General features: G+C 44.4%; 1 protein-coding gene across 4 annotated transcripts in view; it reads left to right on the plus strand.

Annotated features, from left to right (window-relative positions):
• HTR2C (5-hydroxytryptamine receptor 2C) overlaps positions 1 to 22,642 on the plus strand; it is a 161,046-nt gene that overhangs the window by 113,890 nt on the left and 24,514 nt on the right. For 2 of the 4 annotated variants that reach the window (XM_043974139.1, XM_043974138.1), the window contains exon 4: positions 1,681 to 1,890. The exons of 1 other annotated variant lie outside the window; for it this stretch is intronic. The gene's annotated coding sequence lies outside the window, so the exon portion shown is untranslated. The remainder of the gene's footprint in view (positions 1 to 1,680; positions 1,891 to 22,642) is intronic. One more of the 4 variants, XM_043974140.1, reaches the window with a different exon arrangement.

The raw sequence follows: 22,642 nt of genomic DNA on the forward strand, positions 1-22,642 counted from the left end.
CTTTGGAATGCAAATTTCCAATGAGGAGCCACTGTGGAAGCCAGCCCTAATCATGACAGGCCAGGGCAGCTTCTTTCTCCATCTCCAGGTATTAGGTTCTTCATTAGAAGCACTTTCTGTCAAGTATTACTGATCAAGGAATGCTAACTTCATAACCAAATAGTCGATTCAATTTCACTAATCACAGGTATTTCTCTCCTATGACATCCAAAGGAAAAAAAATATGGCGCTTTAGTCTTGCATGCTTTAGGGAACCTCACCACACAATTCAAGGGCATCATCTTCAGTTGGATGTGTCAGTGAATGAAATCCTTTAGAACTTGAGGCATATTTTGATTAATAATGTGTAATAGTCTTTTTATCCCTTAGATCTGAAATTTATTGAGAAAGGCCTGTCACTGGGTCTAGAAAACTGTAGTTGAGTATCAATAAAAGGCCTGAACTCCAGAATCTAACTTGTCTGGATAGCTGCAAGCTATTGGTTTTGAGGTGGGGAAGGCTGAGAGCCCCTGTCATTAGGCCAGAACCTAAAGCTTGGAAGCATTGATGGCAAAAACCAGGTCATGTTGTGAGAGTGGACCAGCAGAAGCAGCATCCAAACTTCTGGAGTTGAGTTATCTTGGTCCCTTGGAGCCCAGGACTGCTTGTGGAGGAGATCCCTGCTCAGGTGGAGCTTCAGTTGGATGGCCCAACCGACTCTGGGATTCTGACATTACTTTGCTTTAGGACGAGGGGGGTTTGCTTCTGGCTTTGGTGGGAGTAGGAATAAAAGACAACCTCAAGCTGAAGGCAAATAAATTGTAAAGAAAGTGATTCCGAGGGTTTGGGAATTGGAGGGGAAAGCCAGATATCGAAATCAGAGGGAGAAAGTTTGGGAGGATGCGAAGAGAGTGAGATTTGAGAGTGAAGTTGATATTTCTGAACCATGATTTACAATGTAGAAGCGATGGGCTCCTGGCTATGAAGGAAGCTTGCCGCACAGAGACTCAAGACAACACGTTTGCCTGACAATTCTAATCCAAATGGGATGGTGGAGGAAGCAAGAATCCTCTATAGACAGAGGTACACTAATAAGGAGAATAGCTAGCATTTCTATGCCATGCTTTGAAATCTGCAAATAGCTTTGCATTTGATATGCACAGCAACCTTGGGAGGCTTGGAGAGATGGACTTGCCCATAGTTATGGAGGGAGATCAGTACTAGGAGTAGGAATTGAACCAAGGCCCTCCTGAATCCAAGTTCAGCATTCTAACCATTATACCACACTGCCCCCGAGTTTTATCATACAAATCTCTCACTGATTCAGCTGCTTGGTCAGTTCTGATTTCAGAAAACCTGTATTTGTGTTGGAGTATAATATCTGAATATTATTTTTAGTGGGTTATGGGGACACTGATCATTTTCCCGTTGGCCAGGTTTAATTTAGGGAGCAAAACAAAGTGGAGGGAAGAGAGTACTAGCAGAGATGTCTTCTTTAATGAAGAATGTCTGGAGTTCTCCAAAGAGCGGCTGTTATCCACTTTCTTCATTGCTTCTGCCCTGCTACCATGTGTATTTAAGCTCACGCCATTGGGTTTCTCCAAGTAGAGTTCTGAGTCTTGTAATCATCCCCATACGCCACTTAAGATCCTCCCAACCATTTGACAGCTGCCTATTCTATTGTGTTTGTGTCTTCTCCAGTGGGACCCTATCCAGAATGATTCCATTACTTTCTCCTATTATATTATTTTTATTCATGTTCTGCTTTTTTTTCTGTTGGGGAGATTTTCTTTTCCTTCTTTTCCTTCTCTACTTTGGCCTGGATCGCTTTCTTTGAATAAGTTCGCTTCATTTGAAAGTGACAAGCGGCAGGCAGCCCTTGGAGAGCCATCTCTCTGCTTTGGACTGAAGGTAGGTGCAATTGGCTGCTCAATTAGCATTCAGGTGGCTTGGTCAAAATGCCTGGTGATGTGTGCATATTTCTGATACTGAGGCTCAGTTACTAAAATGTAACCAATGATTTCAACGGCCTTCATCAAAAATCGATTCTACAGAGGTATCCTAGCTAAGCATGCCCCCCTGACCAAAGGAAACAGAATCAAGGGCATTACTCTTATGGACATTGACATTCGGCACAAACAGAAAATGTAGGGGACAGAGGGGAGACTAGAGCAAGCTAAGAAGATGAGGACATGGCCAGCCTATGCTGTGCTCACCTTGATTTATGACCCTATAACCCAGTGTCAAAGGCTCTATTTAATGTTGGCTCTCTAAAAGCCTTGATTTGCCCAGACCCAACCTGTCTCTTTCTAGGCTTGAACTTGCCTGCACATGGCCCAGATTTAAGTTCACTGGCCTTTCTTGGCTTGGCCCATGGGCATCCACCTAAAGGAAATGGTTAAATGCCTTTTCTCCAATAGAGGAGGCTTTGTCCCACTGGGCTGGCAAAGGAATTCACAAGGGCAGGAGCTTGGGAAGGTGGAGGGAAGTCTCATGATGCCCTACAGTGCTTCTCCCCAACTAATGACCTGCCCCATTGCCTTGTTGTGGCTGTGTTAGGCAAATCCAAGCTCTAGCAGGACCTGCTGAGCTGGTAAGGCCTTGGGGAGAGGCCTCATCTGAGGGCCATCTTAGCCTAGCTGAGGTCAGAGAAGCTCATCACAAGGTTGGCCACAAAACTACTCACAAGGAGCCTGCCAAGCAGGGGAATTATAGGTTGAATTAGTGGGTTGAAGAAGGAGGTCCCAAAAGGCTGCGATCATATAGTTTGAAAGAAACTACCTGTTAGAGTCAGTGACACAGCCGAAGGAATACATGGTAGGCAATAGAGCGGCTATTCCTAGAGTGGCTACTCCCAAACTATATGACTGGATGCATGACAAGTCACTTCCCCTGTCTAAACCTTAGTTTCTTGCTCTGAAAAAAAAAACTGAAGGGAATGGATTAGATGAACTCTAAGAGCCAGCAGCCCTTCCCACTCTAAACCCCATGATCTTTCTCTATAAAACATGAAGGGAGGGCCCTGTCAACTCCTGCTCTCCCCACAGGCACATGGCCGCCCCTATTTTTAAGTAGTGTCTGATGATGAAAAGGATTTAATCATCAGGAGCATGCTGGCAAGCACAAAGAAATAAGTATGATCTATGAGTGAACATAAACTCTTCTAATTATCTAAGAAACACTAAAGCTTATTCTAGGTTAGTCTCATTCTCATTCCAGAGGAATTGTGACATCCACCTTCCAAGCAGCAACTGCAGCTTAGCTGTTTCATTTGCCTGCATGTTTTGAAATCACGCTGAAGTGTCCCATCCACTTGGGGCACTTCACAGGAGTGGAGACAGTAATGCCTTCTTTGACAACAGGAGTTAAGAGCTGATCAAGGGAAACTCAAGAGCTCTCCTTGCCCAGCTTGTCCCAGCAAGCTGGCCATAGAGGAGGGAGTTGGTTGTGAGACCACTGGAAGGAATAGGGGAAGAAGGAGCAGTGGGACAAATTCATCAGAATCTCTATTCCTAGAAAAAATAAACTCTTAGGAAACACTGAGCCCTAGCCTGTCTTCCCATAGGACAAGATCATAGATTTAGAAGTCATCTGATTCCCCCCCTCATTTTGCAGGTGACCTCTGAAATCCCTCCTCATATAGAGACGGGAACTCAAGGCCAGAGGGAGACAGAGACATGTGTAAGGTCATAAAGCTAGTAAATGGCAATTTAGTTCAACGAGTATTTCTTTGGTGTCCATAACATGCTAGGCAGTGCTCAAACCCAGGGCTTCAGGTCCCAAGTCCAGTTCTTTTCCCATTATCCCCGGGCTGTCTCTACATGCTAATAAAGATCACAGGACTGGTGCCTAGTTGGGCCATACTTGGTTTGATTTTTGTTGTTTTTTTTTTTTAAGACAGGTGTTCAAATTAAAGTTACGAAGTATAAGGATCTTCAGGCAATGCTGTTTCAACCAAGAGTTGATCCCCAAATTTTGGTTCCTATTGAAACCAATTGTTTGGAAATCTGATCATGACAGAGTGATGTGTGATTTTTGTCAATTGGGTTTTTCTTCCCCAAGAGGCAGAAAACAGTCTAGCTTTCAGATTGAGTTTGTAATCATTTTTAGATGCAGAAGCATTTTGGAGACACATAGAGGTTTTCCTAAAGTCAAATCGATTCCAAAGTAAGAGAGAGCAATGATTTGAGCCTCTTTTAAAGCACAGTGGAGGAACATCTAAAGTGTGCTACTGGTAAATGGAATTATTTCCCTCTAAGCCTTCTTGTCTTACATAACTTTTATTTTGTAATATAAAGCGTTGCCAGGCAACTCTGGTAGTGCCATCGATAAGAACATTTGCTGCTTTATGGAAAGCTTGCATTATAGCAGGTTCCCACCCATTATAGACAGATGGATGAATGGTTCCCTTGGATACCAGCAATTTCTGTGATCTCTGGATAATTGGAATTGTTGCATTATTAGTTCTTCCTTTATTTATAACATTGTCTGTGTGCTCTGCATTGTGCCAAGTGGAGGAAAGCACGGAAAATTTAGGGTTCTCAAGAAGGACAGGTCTGAGAAAGTTGGGGTAGGCTTATCTGCAAAGAAAACTATTCCTGATTTGACCAGTTTTTTAAAGAGACAGATAATTATGCGATCCAAAATTGGTCCTTTCTCAATCTCTACCTCGGAACCAGACAACCTAGTCCAAGGAATGCTGGTGAATAAGGCTTAGAGAGAGACTTTTATAATTGAGACCTTTTATCCAATGCCATTCAGTTGTGGGGGAGGGCTGAATGGGCAAAGGCACGGTGGTAGGAGATTGGAAATCAGGCTAGATTAGCAGGCCTGCTCTTGCTTCAAAGAACAAACAAACATGGCCTGCAATATGGACAAATGAAAGTGAGGGAAGGTTCTTGGGGACTGATACAACAAGGCTAGTGAGGCCCAGGGCCAAGCAGATGTGGTGAGTGTGGGGTGGAGCCTGGGAAAACATCCTCTTGGATTTTCCCCCCTCAGGGCAATGAGGGTTAAGTGACTTGCCCAGGGTCACACAGCTGGTTTAAGTGTCAAGTATCTGAGGCTGGATTTGAACTCAGGGCCTCCTGAATCCAGAGCTGGTGCTTGATCCACTGTGCTACCTAGCTGCCCCCAATCATCCTCTTGGATTAGAAAGTGGTAGCAAAGGCAGTTAGCTTCCTACTTGAGCCAGAGGGAGATGCCGGTAATTTTGTGCTGATTTCAACCTTGAAAATTAATATTATCAAAAATCTAAATTGCAGAGAATAGATTGGCCTTTGCCGAGCATACATGTTATCATTTAGCTCTGGCATTCAGGCTGGGGCAGGAGTCTCCTCATCAGAGCCCAGGGAATGGGAACAGGCTACAGTGGGAAGATGATTGGGTTTAGACTTAGAGAACCTGATTGTGAGTCCTGGCACTGTCAATTAATGACTCTGTGACCCTGGACAAATCCCTTCCCCTCTCTGGACCTCTATTTCTCCTTCTGTAAAATAACTCAAGGACCTCTGAAGTTCCCTCTCTGTTCAGTGTTGGTAGGAAGGAGTCCCCAATGTTGCAGGAATGGCAGACCCTGCCTATATTCTTCTCATTCGAGGGGAACACCATCCCCATAGCAAAGCACAGTCCCAGGACTGTCACTAGGGCTGTCCCATGCCCACAAGGAACACAGCTAAACACTTCTGCAGAATGATGACCCTCATTTAGTGGTCCAAAGGCACCCAAAGCAACAAAGTCACTTGCCCAATTACCGGGGCCTCTTTAATGCCTCTGACAATGGGATTTGTGAGAAGGGCCAAGGGTGTTGGAGCTGGCAAAGCATCCTGGGGCATTTCCTCTCTGCTTCCTGGTCCCTTGGGTGCCACAAGCATATGGTGGGCTGTGGACTACAGTGACATTCCCCCCACTATGCTCTATGAACTGGCCAGATTGCATTTGCAAAAAGGGAAATAAATATTTGAGCTCCAACTTAATGAATCATATTCTTGGCAAGAGCAGCAATTTCCCAAGCTGAGACAGATGACATCAGGCTGCTGGAGGTGAGGAGGGCTGCCTTCATGGCTGGCCTGCGGCTAAGCCTCACACATGAATTCCCCAAACGTAGCCTCCCTTGTGAAGGCCCTGGAATGAAGCCATGCTTTAGCTTAGAGCCCCTGGTGCGAGAAACACCCTTAGCAGCCCTCTGGTTCAGCCTCCCAATTTTACAGAGTAGAAAACTGAGGCCCCAGATGGGGAAGGGTCACGCCGACAAGGGCCCAAGCCAGGACTTCAATCCAAGGTCACAATCTGAGCAGGAATTAACCCTCACTTGAAATCATACTTGCACAGCACCATATATAACCTCATTTGAACCTTTTGAGGTAGGCATGATTATTTTATAGATGAGGAAACTAATGCTCAGAGACATTAATTGAGCATGCTAAGGGAATTAGTTCCCCAAGTCATATGGAAGGGAAGTGATCTGTCCAGGGTAATGTAGCCAGGAAATAGCTGCGGCAGGATTCGAACCGGCCTCTTCCTGCGTCTTGCAGTCCAGCACGCTCTCCATTGCCTCTGGCATGAAGGAGGATGCTGCCTTCACTTTCTTACTCCTGATTTGTAGCAGCTGGAGCATTTTAGCCCCAAATGAAAGGACTTTTCCTTGGCTCTGTTTGGCTCACAGGACAGAATGGGGCCACCTTCCATGCTTGGATGTGAATGAGGTTGCTACAAGTGCACCTGGCTTCCCTCTGTGCCTGATCAATCTGTCTGAGAAGCCATGATGCTTTTAGCCTGCGTTCTTGACCCTTCAAGTGACCAGATTATGGCCGTTGTCACTATTGAGAGTGATGGCATTTTAAGGACATTGACATGCTCTATTGTGCCCTCCCATATGCCCGTCCCTCAGAGCTGTCACTTCATTAGATAGGACAAAATATAGTACTTGCAGACCATTGTCACTGCTTCTTTACAAATGAGGATAGTGGTGGACAGCAGACATTTGTGAGACAGAGAGAAGACAGACAGAAGGGGAAGAATAGAGAAACAGGGAGAGGAGAGACAGAGAAGAGAAAGGGGGAGAGGAAAAAAGAGAGAAGACAGAGAAGGGGGGCTAGAGAAATAATGAGAGATAGGGAGACAGAGAGGAGAGACAGGAGGAGGAAGGGAGAGACAGAGAAGGAAGAGGAGCGAGAGAGAGCGAGAGGGAGAGAGGGAGAGGGAAAGGGAAAGGCAGAGGGAGAGGGAGGAGGGAAAGATTGATGGCCTGCTGGGGACTTGCCCTGCACTCTGCTCATTGAGAATGAAGAATGAAACTCACCCAAACATACCTCATCACCATTTCTTTTTTAAAACTCCTGGAATGAAAAGGTCGCCACTGACTCATATGCCTATGAATCAGAAGAGCACTTAAGGTCCTGTTAGATCCCCTACTCATTAAAATGGAAAAGGAAAGAAAACTTCCAAGGCCTTTCAGCTCTATTAGGAAGAATTATTAAAGTGGGGGGTGGGGACTAACTTGGTCAATTATATTTATCTTCTTCTATGGGGGAAAAAGCACATCATAATGGAGATCAGGGAGGAAGCTATCATTGCCTAGCACTGACATCATGCAGCCAAAATCTCCATTGCATTGTATAGCCTGACGAAGAGCCTTTCCCATTGCTTTTTGTGAAGCCTGTACCTGGTACAGATGGTAGCAGGTGCTTAATTGATGCTTGGCAGAAAGTGACTCACAATGAGATGCCACATACAAGCTAAGGAAGTGCAGGAGACAATGACCTAGGGCTCAGAAAGTCCCAGTCGATATGGAAAATGGACCTTTTGAGTTCCAAGCAGCAAGTCAAAACTAGTCTGAGTTACAAACAGGCAGCTCTGTATGTGTGGGTATGTATGTGTATGCTGGTGTCTAGAGGCAAAAACTGGCCCGTATGAGGCGCAATGATCAAAGATGGTGATCGTACCCACAAGCACTTCACAGTGCCATGAGAGAGATGAAATGTGCGCTCTTGCTGCCAGGTGACTGGATCGCCTTGAACCCTGAGACAGTACTAGAAGCCAGACCCAGTTTGAGCTTTATAAGGGACCAAGCTGGAGGTAAATGAGCCTGAAACCTTGGGCGACTTCCTTCCACTATCTGTCCTTCTCCTGTTTTCACCTCTGTAAGAAGAAATTTGACTAGATGGGTCCTAAGCCTCCCCACCCCACTTAGTTCTAAATGCATATGCTCCTGTGATCTCTTTTAACCATCCTATAAGGAAATCGTGTGAGCTTTTCAGTAGTCCAACTAAAGGGAGGAAGGAGAGAGGTGCAGCTGGGTGTTTGCCAGACCATTTTCCATCAGTCTTCTTGCCCAAAAAGCCATTAGCTCATGGTTGGGTTAGTCTGATCAGTCATTCCCACCTAAAATACCCATTGGTCAATAAGACAATGACTGGAACAGGGAGGCAACTGCATATGTAGTAAGTCCCAGGTTACTGCATCCCTGTATATCCTGCCTTTCTCATGCATCTGGAGGCTATGGAAAAGCAAGTGAGGTAGAAGTGCTGATGATACAGGTTGTAGAAATTAGCTACCTTAGCCCATTGTATTTAGGCTCCCTGCTGGCCACCAAGGGAGTCCAGGGGAACCACAGCAATACCTTGCTGCTGCCCCAAGGCAGTTAATGGCAGCTTCCAAGATGAAAACAGACTCCGTTGCTGAATAATGAATTCAAAGACAAAATAACAAGCAAGAGATTGATTTTGCTAAGCTATTGGAATGATTCTCTTCACACTTTCACCTTTACTCACATTTTTGCATTCCGGTGATGATTTTTTAATGGAGTCGAGGACATGGCTGTTGATAAGTTAATTAGATTTGTATTCAATTAGTCTAAACCAATGAGATTTGGTCAAGAATGCTCAAGGCATCTTAAGTTTGGGAAAACCAAGCTAGCTAGCCTCTCCCTCCTTTGCTCTGCCCTCTCAAGCAGGAGCTGGCTGACCACTCCTCATGCAGGATGTCGGAGAAGCATTCTTAGCAGGTTCAACTTAGACTATCTGACCTCTGAGGCTCTTACCTGAGGCCTCATAATTCGAAAAGAGCTTACTTAGGGTTTTTTCCTCAACATCCTTATAGCCTTGACCAGAAGTAGGGAGGAATGTTGGTCCATGAGGATAGACAGAGGAGGAGGCAAGGAAGAGGAACCCTGATGACATCCTCCCAAACTTAGTGAAGCTGGCCCACATGACACTTATCACCAAGCCCCTGCTCAGAACCTCTGTCCTGCTTTAGTGGGACTTATCAGAGCTTGGGCTCTGCTGGCCTAGATCTAGAGGCCCCACTCACCTCCGTGTGTCAGCAAGTTGGACTTGCTTCCTTCCTCTCGGACAAGTCAGAGCAGAGCTCTTTGTAATATGGGGCTAGGAGGGGAGACACAGAAAAAGCACTTGCAGCTGCCTCAGGCTTCAGCATTTTTTTAGCCTACCAGTCTTTATTCACACTTAACTCTCATGCCTTATGGCAGTAAGCATTGGAAGCCTGAAAAAACAGTAGCTTGAAGGTGTTTTCGAGTTTGATTAATACTGAATCGCCCACAGCCTCTTTTATTTGCAGTCTGGCCTAATTTCTTCCAAAGCACCAGGCTTGGGCCATCCTCTTTCTCTGTCCCTCTAAATTAATGGCATATTGATATATTTACACGTTTCACTTGGCCTTTGCCCTACTTTGAAAGAATGCAACATGTGATGATTTTTTCTTTGGGTCGAGTTAGGTCTGAAGCAATCATAGACATATAAACACACATGACTTGCTGCATTTAACTGATGGCTGCCCCAAATGACTGTAGCTCCAGAGGTGTAGGAGTTACTTCCCATTGGCCCTGGCCAGATTGAACTCATCAGCTGCCCACAGACCACTTGGCAGATGGTCACCCCAAGACACTGTATGGGCATTACATAAGCAGTAGGAAAGCTCTGAACTTTGCTAATGAAGAGAACCCACTGCCTAAGGAAGCTGCCAGATAGAAGGCCTGATTTCCAGCCATACCAAGCTGTCCTGGGAGATTTCCAGAAGGCTTTCATATAGCAAGAGAAAAGGGGGAGGGGAGGAGAGGAGAGGAGGCAACAGAGCAGAGAAATATCAAAAACAGGGACAAAATCAGCAGCTAAACTAGCCATTTGAACTTGGACTAGCAGTTGATCAGGAAGGTCGTAGCCATAGACATTTCCTGAGTGGAGGACAAAATGCTGGGTACACGAAAAAATGTCATCTGTTCCCCACCTTTAAAAAGACCTTGCAGTTTAGGGCCAGTGAAGACAGAGGCATAGAAAAAGGGAGTTCAGTTAATTCTGTGCCAATGAGCAGGAGGGTATTTAAACAAGAATAACAATGATGAATATTCCTAGAGCCCTTTAGGAGGACCAAAGTACAATATGTACATTTTCAGTTGATCTTCACTAAAATTCCAGTGAGACAGGTAGTACAGGTGTTATTAAATACAAAAAGAGAAAGGTGCTCAGTTAATGGTCACATGAACTGAGGTAGAGCTTGAGATAAGATGTGGGAGCAAGGCCTTGTCCTCCCACCAACTGGAAAGTAGTGTTTCCAAGGGCAGGTTTCTTGTGGACAGCCAGCTTGCACCATCTTAGTACACAAAAACCAATCTCTCTCCCCTTTCTCCCTGCCTCCAAACACGCATTCTCATTACCTAAGTGTCTGCTCCGACTTTTAAATCTCTTTAGACTCTGTGGACTTCAACTAAGAGCCCATTCCCATGTCTCTTTGAGCAGTGACCGTAGTCATGACTAGGCAGTGGGAACAGAATCCTCCGTCTGGTCAGATGTGCTTCTCTGGGATTTTGACACGACTATAAAGGAACCTTTGTAACCAAACCCTCATAGAAAGCAAGTGCTTCTAATTTTATCTTCCTCCTCCTAGAATTCGAATAGTGAGTTTCATTTCAAAGACCTAAATCAAGGAAGAATCAAGTGCCCTTTCCCCAAAGTTCTTCTCTCCTGGGCCACCCACAAGGGAAAACCCCACCTTTTTCCTTTCTCTTTCCAAATGGGAAAATGGAGGCCCAAAGAGAGGAAGTACTTTGTTCAATCTCACGGGTCCAGAACTGATTGCAGGTGGTGTATGTTTCCCACCATGCTGTCCTGTCTCTCTGAGTCAACAGAATGTGATAATAACCCCCCAAGAAGCTGATATTTATGTCATACTTAAGGTTTTAAATCATTTTAAGTACACTCTTTGCCTTGACCCTCATAGCAACCTGACGAGAAAGGTATTACAGGTCTTATTTCCTGTACTTAAAGATAAAGAAACTGAGGCTCAGTGAAGTTAAGAAATGTCCAGGAAGGGTGAGAGCCAGGATCCAAATCTAGGGGTCTTCTGCCCCTGAGGCCAATGGGGAAGCCTAGACCATTTCTCCTAGACTATTGTGACTCTCAAATGTAATTACTGGGACAGCTAGGTGGCGCAGTGGATAGAGCACCGGCCCTGGAGTCAGGAGGACCTGAGTTCAAATCTGGCCTCAGACAGTTGACACTTAGTAGCTGTGTGACCCTGGGCAAGTCACTTAACCCCAATTGCCTCACCAAAAAAAACCAAATGTAATTACTGTGCCCTAGTTCATTTGGATCTCTCAGTCCCCAGTATCTGGCACACAGTATTCACTTGAGAAATGCCTGTTACATTGAATCAAACAGAGATATGGAACAGGGAGGTATACTGTGGGGCCAAGGGGAATGATGATAGCAGCCTCGTGGGCTTTTGTTGTGGGGAAAGATGTTTGCTTACATAGTCCATAGGTAAATTGGGACCAAAGGAGAAGGGAAATAGAATTAACTGCCTCAATGGACAAAAAGAGGGTTGCAGTCCCCTTTGATGAAGCAATGGTTAATTACTAGTTCTAAAGCCACTGCTAATAACCAAGTACTTTCCTAATTATTGTGCCAAGAATGAAAGCTAAAGGAATAATCACCAAAAGAAAATTATGCATAAGATTAGTTAGTAGGTTAAATTCTGTGGGGATTAAAAGCACTTAATTAGGCAAGTAACACATGCAAATTGGCCAGAAGCATTCAAAAACACAATATTCCATAAAAAGATCTCAAGCTATAACAACTCTTGATGAGTTCAAAAAACAAGAAACTTGCATCTGCTGGTATTGCGTGAACCCCATTCTTAGATTTGGCAGTTGGACCCCCAAGCCCTTCTTTTCTGGGGCTTCTAACCTTGGTCCCCATGGGCCACATTCTATCAGTGTATGATATGAAGGGAGAAGCTATAGAGAGTGACTCGTTGGTGCCTTCTGCAGAGAAGAGTTCATAGGTGCCTACCGTGAATGTCCTGGCCCTGCTGGGAGGAAGCTTGGCCTAATCTCCCAAAGACAGCACATTAGCATCTCCGCTGAAAGGTATGACATGCATTTAGTTCTTACACAAAGTTTCTAACTTAGAATCAAGCCCGAGACTTGGCGGATGAAGAGTATGGATATGGGCTCAGGAAGATTTCAATTCCAGTCCCCACTCTGATACTGACTGTGTGAGCCTGAGCAAGTCATTTCACTTCTAAGTGCCTTGGGAAATTCCTGAAGACACAGTAGACAAGTACTAGCTGATTGTGCTGCCCACTAATAGAATGAATTCCATTAGGAAAAATCCCCACAAGAACGAAATTCCGGATCCATCGTGGATTCTACAAGTCCATAGGCTTTATGAGCTGGAAAGAAGCTTCCTTTTCATTGACCTGGTAACATGCAAACCTTTAACCTTCAGGAAGAACAACACTCCATTGAGCTAAGCAGCGTGACCTGGTGGAAAGAACCCTGGCCCAGGGGTCAGAGATTCTGGGCTCAAATCCCATATCTGGTGTTTACTCCCTGTGTGACCTTGGACAAGTCTTTAGGTCTCGATGTCTTCCTATGTTGGAGTAGATTAGATGGCCTCCCAGCTCCCTTCCAGCTCTATACCTATGGTCCTACGTAATGTTCACTGCAAATATTCATAAGCAGCAGAGAGAGGTTTGGGGGCAGCTATGGGACTGGCTAGACCAAATGGAGGAAGTAACATAACTGTGACAGGTTAGGTCTGTTCATCTTTTAAGGTAGACACTCAGAGAAGCCCTTTTCTCTAAGTTATGACCAATAAATAGTTGACTACTGGTGATTTTGACTTAATGCTTACATATTAGGGGGCAGCTAGGTGGCGCTGCAATGGATAAAACACCAGCTCTGGATTCAGGAGGACCTGAGTTCAAATCCAGTCTCAGATACTTGATACTTACTAGCTGTGTGACCCTGGGCAAGTCACTTAACCCTCATTGCCCTGCCCCCCCCCAAATGCTTACATATTAGGACTTAATGGGAAAAATCTGACTCCTCCTGAGTCCTCCAAAGAATAACATTTTGGTATGTTTACTTCATTGACTCTGTCTGATTTGCAGTAGTTAATCTGGGACCTTGCTACTCATTCTGGCTGAGAGGATGACCACAAGGGCTAGGAAGGGGACTGGGCTTGCCCATTTGAGGCAGCATTAGCCACTGTGATGGAGCAGGACAGTATTGTTCCAGGCCGACCACTTAGATCGGAGCCGGAGGCATGTGAAGCACCATGGATAGATCCCTCTTCTTTCTGACCACTTAGGGTTGTTCCATCACCCACATCCGAGTGACAGAAATCTCAGAAGCTTAAAAGACCCATGCATGTGCCTAAACTCATTGAACTGAGACATTTTCCTTGTTCACCTACTGAGCTTCCAATTTGGTTGGAAAATGTGATTGTACTTTTCAACAGATAGGGCGCTCATTTGGTGAGGGGAGCATTTTCCCAGAGGAGTCCCTGGTAAGGTTCTAGTGCTATCATGGGAAGAGAAGAGGTTCTGTCCAAGTAGCCCCCTTACTCTTCTTTATCAGAGCCTTCATCATCAGTGCTCCATCGCTGCCAAGGAGAGAGTCGAGGGGGCCTAGAAAGAAGGAGGGATCCCGGAGGTAATGAGACTGCTTATTCCCAAAGGAGACTATAGGAAGGTTTACAACCCTGGATGCTAAAAAAAAAAAATGCAAACTGAACGAAACTTTGGATGTTGCCGTTCCAATCTTGAAGATTCTTCTGAATGTTTCTGTGTCAAAGTGCTGCAGTGCCCCCCTGTGTATTGGATTTGTCTTCCCTTTCATCCTTTCCTGAATCTGTATGCTACCTAGCTCAACCAACAGCATCTCTTAGGCAGACTGTCAGCCTGTTTGCATGTTTTGTAGTAGCCATTATCCTGGTACTCTGTCTGTGCTAAGATTAGCTCTGAAGCAGAAGAAACCAACGTGAGAAATGAGATCATTTTCGAAGCTACATCTTAATAGAGAGGTAGTCTATGATGGCTATTATTTTCTCCTCATTACTCTTATGATAATGTTAGCTAGACCTCAGGTTCTCAGAAGACAAATAACATAGTGTTTATGCTGCTGTTGGCAGCAAGGATCTGCACAACCTTGGAAATTATTGTCCTGGCTCCATTCAGGTCGTACTGGCTTTGGCCAAAGGCCATGGCATGAGTATCGACAAGGGGTCTCTGATGGCACCTCAGAGGAGAACTGAAGTCCAATTGCTTTTCTGCCCTATGACTTTCTCTTCAAACAGAATTTGTTCCTGACCCCAGGGGAGACCTGTCAGCAGTCATGTAGCTGACATGAGAAGGAAGGGAGGAAGGGAAAGAGGAAAGAGGAAGGAAGAAGGAAGACAGGAACCCACCCCTAGTCTTTAGGAAGCTTAGAAATCTCACAAGTAGACAGAATTGTCTCTGCCATAACAGTGCTGGTCTTGTCTTAGTAAACTTCTGACTTATTAAGAAAATAAAACTTTTCTCTGTCTGAAAGTAGATTGAAGATCTCTCAGGTGGATTTGGTTTTAGTATAGCCAGTGGCTATACAGTGGATAGAGCACTGGGTCTGGAGTCTGGAAAACTCATCTTCATGAGTTCAAATTTGATCTTATTAGGCATGTGACCCTGGGCAAGTCATTTAACCCCATTTGTCTCAGTTTCCTCATCTGTCAAATGAGCTGGAAAAGGAAATGGCAAAGCACTCCAGTATCTCTGCCAAGAAAACCCCAAATGGGGTCAGGAAAAGTCAGATGTGAATAGGAAGGATTTAGACTAGACATTCTGTCTGACAGAGGAGGTCCTGATTCCTCTTTGTCCTCCTCCTCAGTGGGCTCAATCACTTCCCAGCCAAGGACCTAGCCATGCAATCAGGGCCCCTAAGAAAGCCATTCTTTGGAGGTCCATTCCTTAGCATAGAGAGAAAGAGCTCTTGGGTGATGCTCTTAGTATAAGGATGAGCAGATCAAAGCTTTAGAGATGGAAGACACATGGAAACCACCTAATAGCACCCCTTCATTTTATAGAAGAGCAAACTAAGACCCAGAGAAAATGACTTACCCAAAGTCCTACACAGGGAGTAAATATCTATTGCCATTTTAACCAAGGGCCTCTGCCTCAAAATCTAGGGTCTAGCATAGCATGCTTTCTGTTCCGAGGCCACACAGAGACAACCAAATGGTGTCCCTGTGCAGGACAGTTCTGCCTCCATCTGTTGTTGTCCAAGTCTATAGCTCCCTCATCTTGGAATTGCAGTGTCAGCTTCTCCTACTTGGTAGAGTGATTGCCTCAGATAAGCCAATCAATTGCAGAAGCCAGATGTTATTTATGGATCTTAGACACACACAGTCATTTCTTTAGGAAGCTCAGGGCAAGAGTCAGACGTGGGGCAGATAGAAGGCTGAGATGATCCTTCTCGCCAAAGTGCCACTTGACTCCTGAAACAAAATTGTCCTTTCAAGAGGAAAGCTATGGTTTGGAATATCCTTCCACTTGTGATTTAGAAGCCAGGTGTGTACTGGCAGGAAATTCCTCACTTGTTTGCCTCAGGAAATGTTGAAACTTATTTTTATTTAGCAGTAGCTCCTCTTTCTCTTGGACCAGTTATTTTTTGGAAGAAGGAGATTTTTTCCCCTCTAAAAAGAAAACAGATAATTTATACTTTCATCAGACTATTTAAAAACACCCCAAGAATAAGTGTGAATGCATTTTTGGCATATAAAGTATTACAGTCTTTTTGTAAAAATACCAAATTTACCAAAATGGGAACTGAGGTGGGAGGATTGTGTTCGTCTTCACTATGGTACTTTGAATATGTAGCTTCATGGCACAAAGGGACCAAAGCCAGCTACCTTTATAAAAATAACCCTGATAGAAATGAATTAGCTATTTTTAAAATTGAGATCAAAATAGCACAACTTATCAAACATCAATGGAGTGATCGGATCGCCTCATCCAACATCCAAAAAGTAAGTGAATTGTTATATGTGTTGGCCTAGAACCCCAAGAGCCTAAAAATCAACATTAAATTTGGCCAAAGGCTCCTCTATCCGGTTGAATGACCTTGCTAAGTCATGTAACCATTCTGAGACTTACTTTCTTCATCAGTACAATGTGACCTTGGGAAAGTCAGTTCTACTCTCTAGGCCTCAATTTCCTTCTCTTAAAAAATGAGGGGGTTGGACTTCTGAGGTCCCTTTTACTTCTCAATCTGTGTCTAAATCCCCTTCTATGAATAGAGGAAAATCCTCCATACCGTTCCTCATCCCAAAAGCCAAAAAACAGTCCACAAAGGTTATTCCATAGTTCTAGCTTGTGCTTTAAGACATGCTTGTGGAATGTCTGAATGAATAAGACTCCGATTCCAATGAAGTGGCTTTGGACCTGGGTGAGGGGTATTTCAGTTCAGAGATTAAATAATGCGTCCTTTTGCTCTGCATTAAGCTTTTATGAATTAAGTGTGGATTAGTGGACTAGACTGAAAAATCAACTACAATAAGGTTCCTTAGTTTGAAACAGGGTATTTACCCCCTTTATTAATGTTTTCTAAATTTCTGATCTGATGAGTCATCCATGGGCAACCGTTGTTTTGTGCTTTGATTTCCTGAGGAAATGTTATATTGTTATTATGATTAGATGTCTCCTAAGCAATATGTCAGTGACTTACTGATCTTCAAATTCTTTGAGATCCAATCATTGCCAAGTGGTGACCAATGCTTACGTTTAGCAAGTTAGGGAGGCCCAAGGATGACTGGGTGATGAGTGCTCATAAAATCATTGGTTCTGGTCTGAAGATGTAGTTTCAGGTACAGTCTAAGTGGAATCTTCCAAACTGTATTGCCTAGAGAAGCTATTCTCACATATTTAGAATACTTCCCTGGTCCCAGTGCTTCTTCACAGCAGCTGCTTTTCCCAAGTAGAGAAATAGATGTTAAAAGAGACAGAGGGTTAGAAAATTAATGGGTGCCTATGGCTTAATTTCAGTAGTTTGTCCTAACCAACCCGTATGCCTTATGAGGCAACATAGTCTAATCCCAAACTCAGTTCTTTGGCATAGGGGATAAGACTCTTGGAAGGTGACTGTAAAAATCCATCAATCTATCTTGTGGTGACTATTATCCTGGCTTTGTTTTCTGAATGAGAGACTTTGACCTTTAAAAAAATCTTCCCTTAAGAAAAGGAGGACCTGGAACACATTGATGGAATTCATAGCTCAGGATTTCACACAATGAGATTGCAATGAGATTTTTGTGAATTCAAAAGATCAGGCCCACCATTGACAGAATCTATAACTCTTCCCACTAGGGATTTTAAACTTTTTGCATAATTAGTATGTGTTGGGGGCAGCTAGGTGGCCCTGGATTCAGGAGGACCTGAGTTCAAATCTGACCTCAGACACTTGACACTTACTAGTTGTGTAACCTTGGGTAAGTCACTTAGCCCTCATTGCCCCACCAAAAAAATTAATTAGTATGTGTTTCACTAACTCAGCATGTGTTAGGGAAGATAAAAATGAAGATTGTGTGGGGAACTGGTGTGTATATATATATATGTGTGTGTGTGTGTGTGTGTGTGTGTATGTAGTATGTACTATATAGAATTTCAAGATCAGAGAGGATTGTAATCTGACAAAGAAATGCTTTGGGAAAAATTAACCAATTCATATTGAACTGGAAAACATTGGTTTTGAATAATAATGAGGCTGCTTGCCATCTCTCTGCCACCAATAATAATAATAACTGAAATTTATATTGCGATTTAAAATTTGCAAAGCATTTTACATACATTTGATTGTATCTGACCCTTCCAACAACCTTGTATGATGGGTGTCATCATCATCCCCGTTCTCCATTTAAGGTAACTGAGGCTCAGAAAACTGACCTGATTTGCCCAAGGTCACACTGCCCACCTAAGGACTTCCTAGTTCCAAGTCCACTGGTCTCTTCCCCCTTAAAGGGTGAAGGAAAGAGGTAGTCTTAAGTCTGCCAAAGCTCCATGGAGGCTTCTCAGCTACACCCTATAGTGATATTTTAAGGAAGAGAGAGGACGTGTGTCCTCTCAGGAATGTACCTTCCCCATGCAAATGCAGAGTCCAGTCACTGAGGGTGGCTCTGGATGGAGAAATGGAGGAGCCCGGGCATTTTCCCTGAAGAGACCAGGAATACATATGAGAGTGACACTCTTCCAATGGGAGCACGGGCTGCCTTTCTGCAGGACAGTACTCTTTCAGGACCTTGGTCAGAGACAGCTATGGAACAGGTAGGTTTTCTCTCCAATCCCCAGGGCTGGGGTAAGGCCAGAATTCTCACATACATTAGGTAGCCATTCCTTCCCTAGACAAGGGATGTGTGCCCTAGAAGACTGCTCTGGTTTGATTTCCTGCCCCTCCCCATCATTTTTTTCCTGTTTGTTTTTATTGTGCTTCACTTTTTCCTTTCCTATATCAGCAAATGCTAAGCTCACTGAAACCCATGTTGCAGACTTAAAGAAGGAAATCTCATTTCTCCAGCTGCCTGAGGATGGTTTCCTGTGGTTTAATTAAACTTGTGTCCTCTGCTACAGGGAAGACATGGACATAAACTAAGATATAAGCTCCCTGCTGGGGTCATCCACTAATCAGCCAAAGCTCTACGTGCCTCTAAGATGCTCTTGGCGTTAAATCCTATGGTGAAAGCATAGTGGAGTTTTGGTCACCAAATAACTGGACAGATGTTAATTAATGAATCACTAGTGTCAGAGCTTTGCTTCCTTCGAGGATCTCTTAATTAACACATTCATGAAGACAGGGCACTTATTGCCTTGACCTTCTAATTTATTTAATTAAAGAGAGCAACTCTTTTCATGAGCAGCTTTTCCAGTCCCTAGTTCCTCTTCCTGTAATAGGGTCCTGATTTTATTATCACGGGCCTCTACGGGGATAGTTACATGTGCTAAGCAAGACTTAAATATTCTACTAAGTCCTGCCTTGCTTTCTAAAAAGCATATGATTCCAGCCGCTATCTCTACCTGGAAAAGTATCATTTCCATGAAGCAGTGACAGGCCTGCAGGTCATACCTATCTGGCTAGAAAAACTACCTAATTAAATGCAACTTGTAAACAAATCTCTGTGGTGTAAGAGAACAGCCAACTTCATCCCTGGCAAGGGCCATGTAAACAAAGGGAGCAGCTGAGAGCACTAATATGCATAGTGAGGGGTATTGCTTCTGGGGTTAGCAAACTCTCTCTTTCATTAAACCTTTGATGCTGAAGGGTTCACAGCTATGGGCAAGCCAGAGCAAAGGAGAAAGAACTAAGACTCTAGGATGAAAGATATGAAGACTAGGAATAGGTCAGTTATGAATCTCTCATCCTCAAAGTAGGTTTAGCAGCCTCTAAAAGGAACTTCTACTCTGATAACTGAACTTCTGCAGTGAGAAAAATGTTCATAGGCACAAAGTGGGGAATGCCTTCTGTCAGTCACATCATTTTTCAGAAAGTAGACGCTGCATCCAAAAACTAGGGAAAATTGTTTCCATGCAGACCCACAGACTATCCAGGGAGAGCAGCCAGAAGCTCTAGTGAGAAACACCTCAATTTAACAAAGTTTTCAAAGCAGCTCCCTCTTAGCTCCCTAACATGAGGCTGAGGCAATAGGGCTTGGTAATTCATTCTGGGCTGTAATTCTATACCAGCAGTAGTTAAAGATAGGAATCTGCAGAGGAAGTGAATAAACCTGGAAAGGTCAGCTAGTCGCAGGTGGCTCCTGCAATAGGCCAGAGGAGAAACGATGACCTGTGGCTGTGTGAGTAGAGAGAAGGGCATATGGGCCTCGAGAGAAGTCACAAGATTTGGCAGCATATATGGTGTGAGGGAAAGGGATAAGGATGATGTGGATTGTAAAACTGGGGTGCCGGGAGGATGGTGCTGCCTTTGACAGCAATAGGGAAGCTCAGGAGGAGTATGGTGGGGAAAATAAGTTCTCTTTTGAACAGGTTGAGATGGTGCTTCAGGACTAGAGCTCAAGAAAGGGCTTAGGGCCAGATATATAGGTCTGCAAATGATCTGAGAACTCATGAGATCACCAAGTGCTAGTAGAGAAGGAAATTCTGGGCCCAGGACAGAGCCCTGTGAAATGCCCGTGGTTAGTGTGTGGGATCTGGATGACAAGTGATTTAAAGAGGCTGAAAAGGAACAATCAGAGATTTAGGAAGAGAAGCAGGGTCGGGGGCAGCTAGGTGGCAAAGTGATAAAGCACCAGCCCTGGATTCAGGAGGACCTGAGTTCAAATCCAACCTCAGACACTTGACACTTACTAGCTGTGTGACCCTGGGCAAGTCACTTAACCCTCATTGCCCCACCAAAAACAAAAACAAAAACAAAAACAAAAACAAAAACAAAACAAAAAATCAAAGTGCTAAGAGTTACATTTCCCCACCTACCAAATTCCAAGGTCATAGACAAAATTGCAGTAGTTGCTCAACATGTCGATATGTTCCTGGGTGGGCATGAGATGGCACTCCTCTTGGGCGGAGCTGGGGGGTGGGGGTGGGGGAGAGATGCAGCTATTACAAACTGAATTCAGAAATTGCGAGGCAGGTTCAAGAAGCAGAAATGAATTCCCTTTTTCATGCAAGACCAATTTTAAAGCACATTATTAGCCTTTCCTCATTGAGGGACAGGCCAGTGAGGACAATGAAATCAGTGAGGATTTAGACTGATAATGCTGATGGTATTAATAAGGGAATATGCTAATAACATAGGGAGCCACATCAGAAAAGCATTTGGGCAATGGAGTGGAATATCCCCCCGAGTGCTGTGTGGGGGTCAAATAGAAATCACATGGACAAATTGCCTGATATGGAGCAGGGCCACTGCTGAGAAGGCCTATTTAGTGTGTCACAGACTGACTGATGGTAGAGCTGTTGGCACAAAGCTTTCCCTTCCAGCCCCTGAGTCTCCCCAGTTGCCAGACAGCCCATTTTCCTTGGGGTGCTCAGTGATCTGGAGTAGGGAGGATGGAGGAGTGAACATCCAAGTCTCTTCTACAGTCTAGCACTCCGCAGCTAGTAGCCTTCACGGTCCCAGGACAGCAGCCAGAGAAGCATTTTGGAGCAAAGCTGAAGACAAGTTAGGGAAAGAAACCCAATACCCACCACACACACAGGAGTTCTCTTCATTTTAACAAAAAGGTGCCATCCCCTGGGGGAGAGGAGGGGAAATGGTGAGGGTAGACTGTACGATGGAAGGAATCCAAAGGAGAAGAGGCAGCCCCAGCTCAATGCTTATCCAGAAGCAAAATACAAGATGATGGCTGCTGCCCAGCCTGGGATTCGGGGAAGCTGGTCCCTGATGACAGCACACTACCTTGCCCCGAGCAGGCCATCTTCCCCTTACCCATCATCTGCCTCTTTTAGCTCCCATGCTCCCTACTCTGGATGGGCCATTCCCCCCATCTACTCTTCAGACTTTCACCTCAGGGATCAGAGGAGGAACACTCAGGAGTGAATGCTCTAGATGAGGAGAAATAAAGGCAGAACCCCAGACACAGTTTGGCCAAAGAGGAAGGGTGTTCTCTTTGGCATCCCAGGAGCCCCAAGAAAGGGAACAGACCCACCCAACAAGTCTTCTCATGTGGCCCATCTTTCCCCATCCTCGCATACTGCTAGATTGGGGAGGGGGGCAATAAGGGAATGAGCATTTATATAATGCCTACTATATGTCAGACATAGTTCTAAATGCATTTCAAGTATCATCTCACTTAAATGACAGGCCAGAGAGCAAAGTCTGGCCCCTAGCAATCTTGCCCAAAGAGCAGCATACAGGTCAAACTTCTCTCTGTATCTCTCTCTCTCTCTCTCACACACACACACACACACACACACACACACACACACACACACACCAAAGTGACATTACAGGCTCTTGAGACTTATCCCATGGACCAGCTTAGATTAAGGCACAGGCTGGGTCCAGACCAAGGGCTAGGTGTTATTTGGATAGACAGATTCTTCCTTCCCAACAAGGGTTTACAGAACTGAAGCAAGGTAGTAGAATTACACCTGAGTGACACCAGGTTCTGCTCTTTGCCCACACGTGCTGTGTACCTGGGGTGATGTTTTTATAATGTTACCATGACATGAAGTGATCCTGCTTTCTACTTCCCCTAAATGGTCTATTGCACAGCAAAACAACTCCCTCCTGAGAGTCTATTATTTCAAATTATTCTTCCCTCTTTTTATGTTTCTTCTTTCTACCACACTTGAGTTGATTAATTCTCATATTATAGAGTTCTAGACAGTTTGCCCAATTTCAAGATCAAAATTTCCTCAAAGCTGTATAGTTTTATCC

This window comes from Dromiciops gliroides, chromosome X (assembly GCF_019393635.1).
Source record: "Dromiciops gliroides isolate mDroGli1 chromosome X, mDroGli1.pri, whole genome shotgun sequence".
Classification (NCBI taxonomy): Eukaryota; Metazoa; Chordata; class Mammalia; order Microbiotheria; family Microbiotheriidae; genus Dromiciops; species Dromiciops gliroides.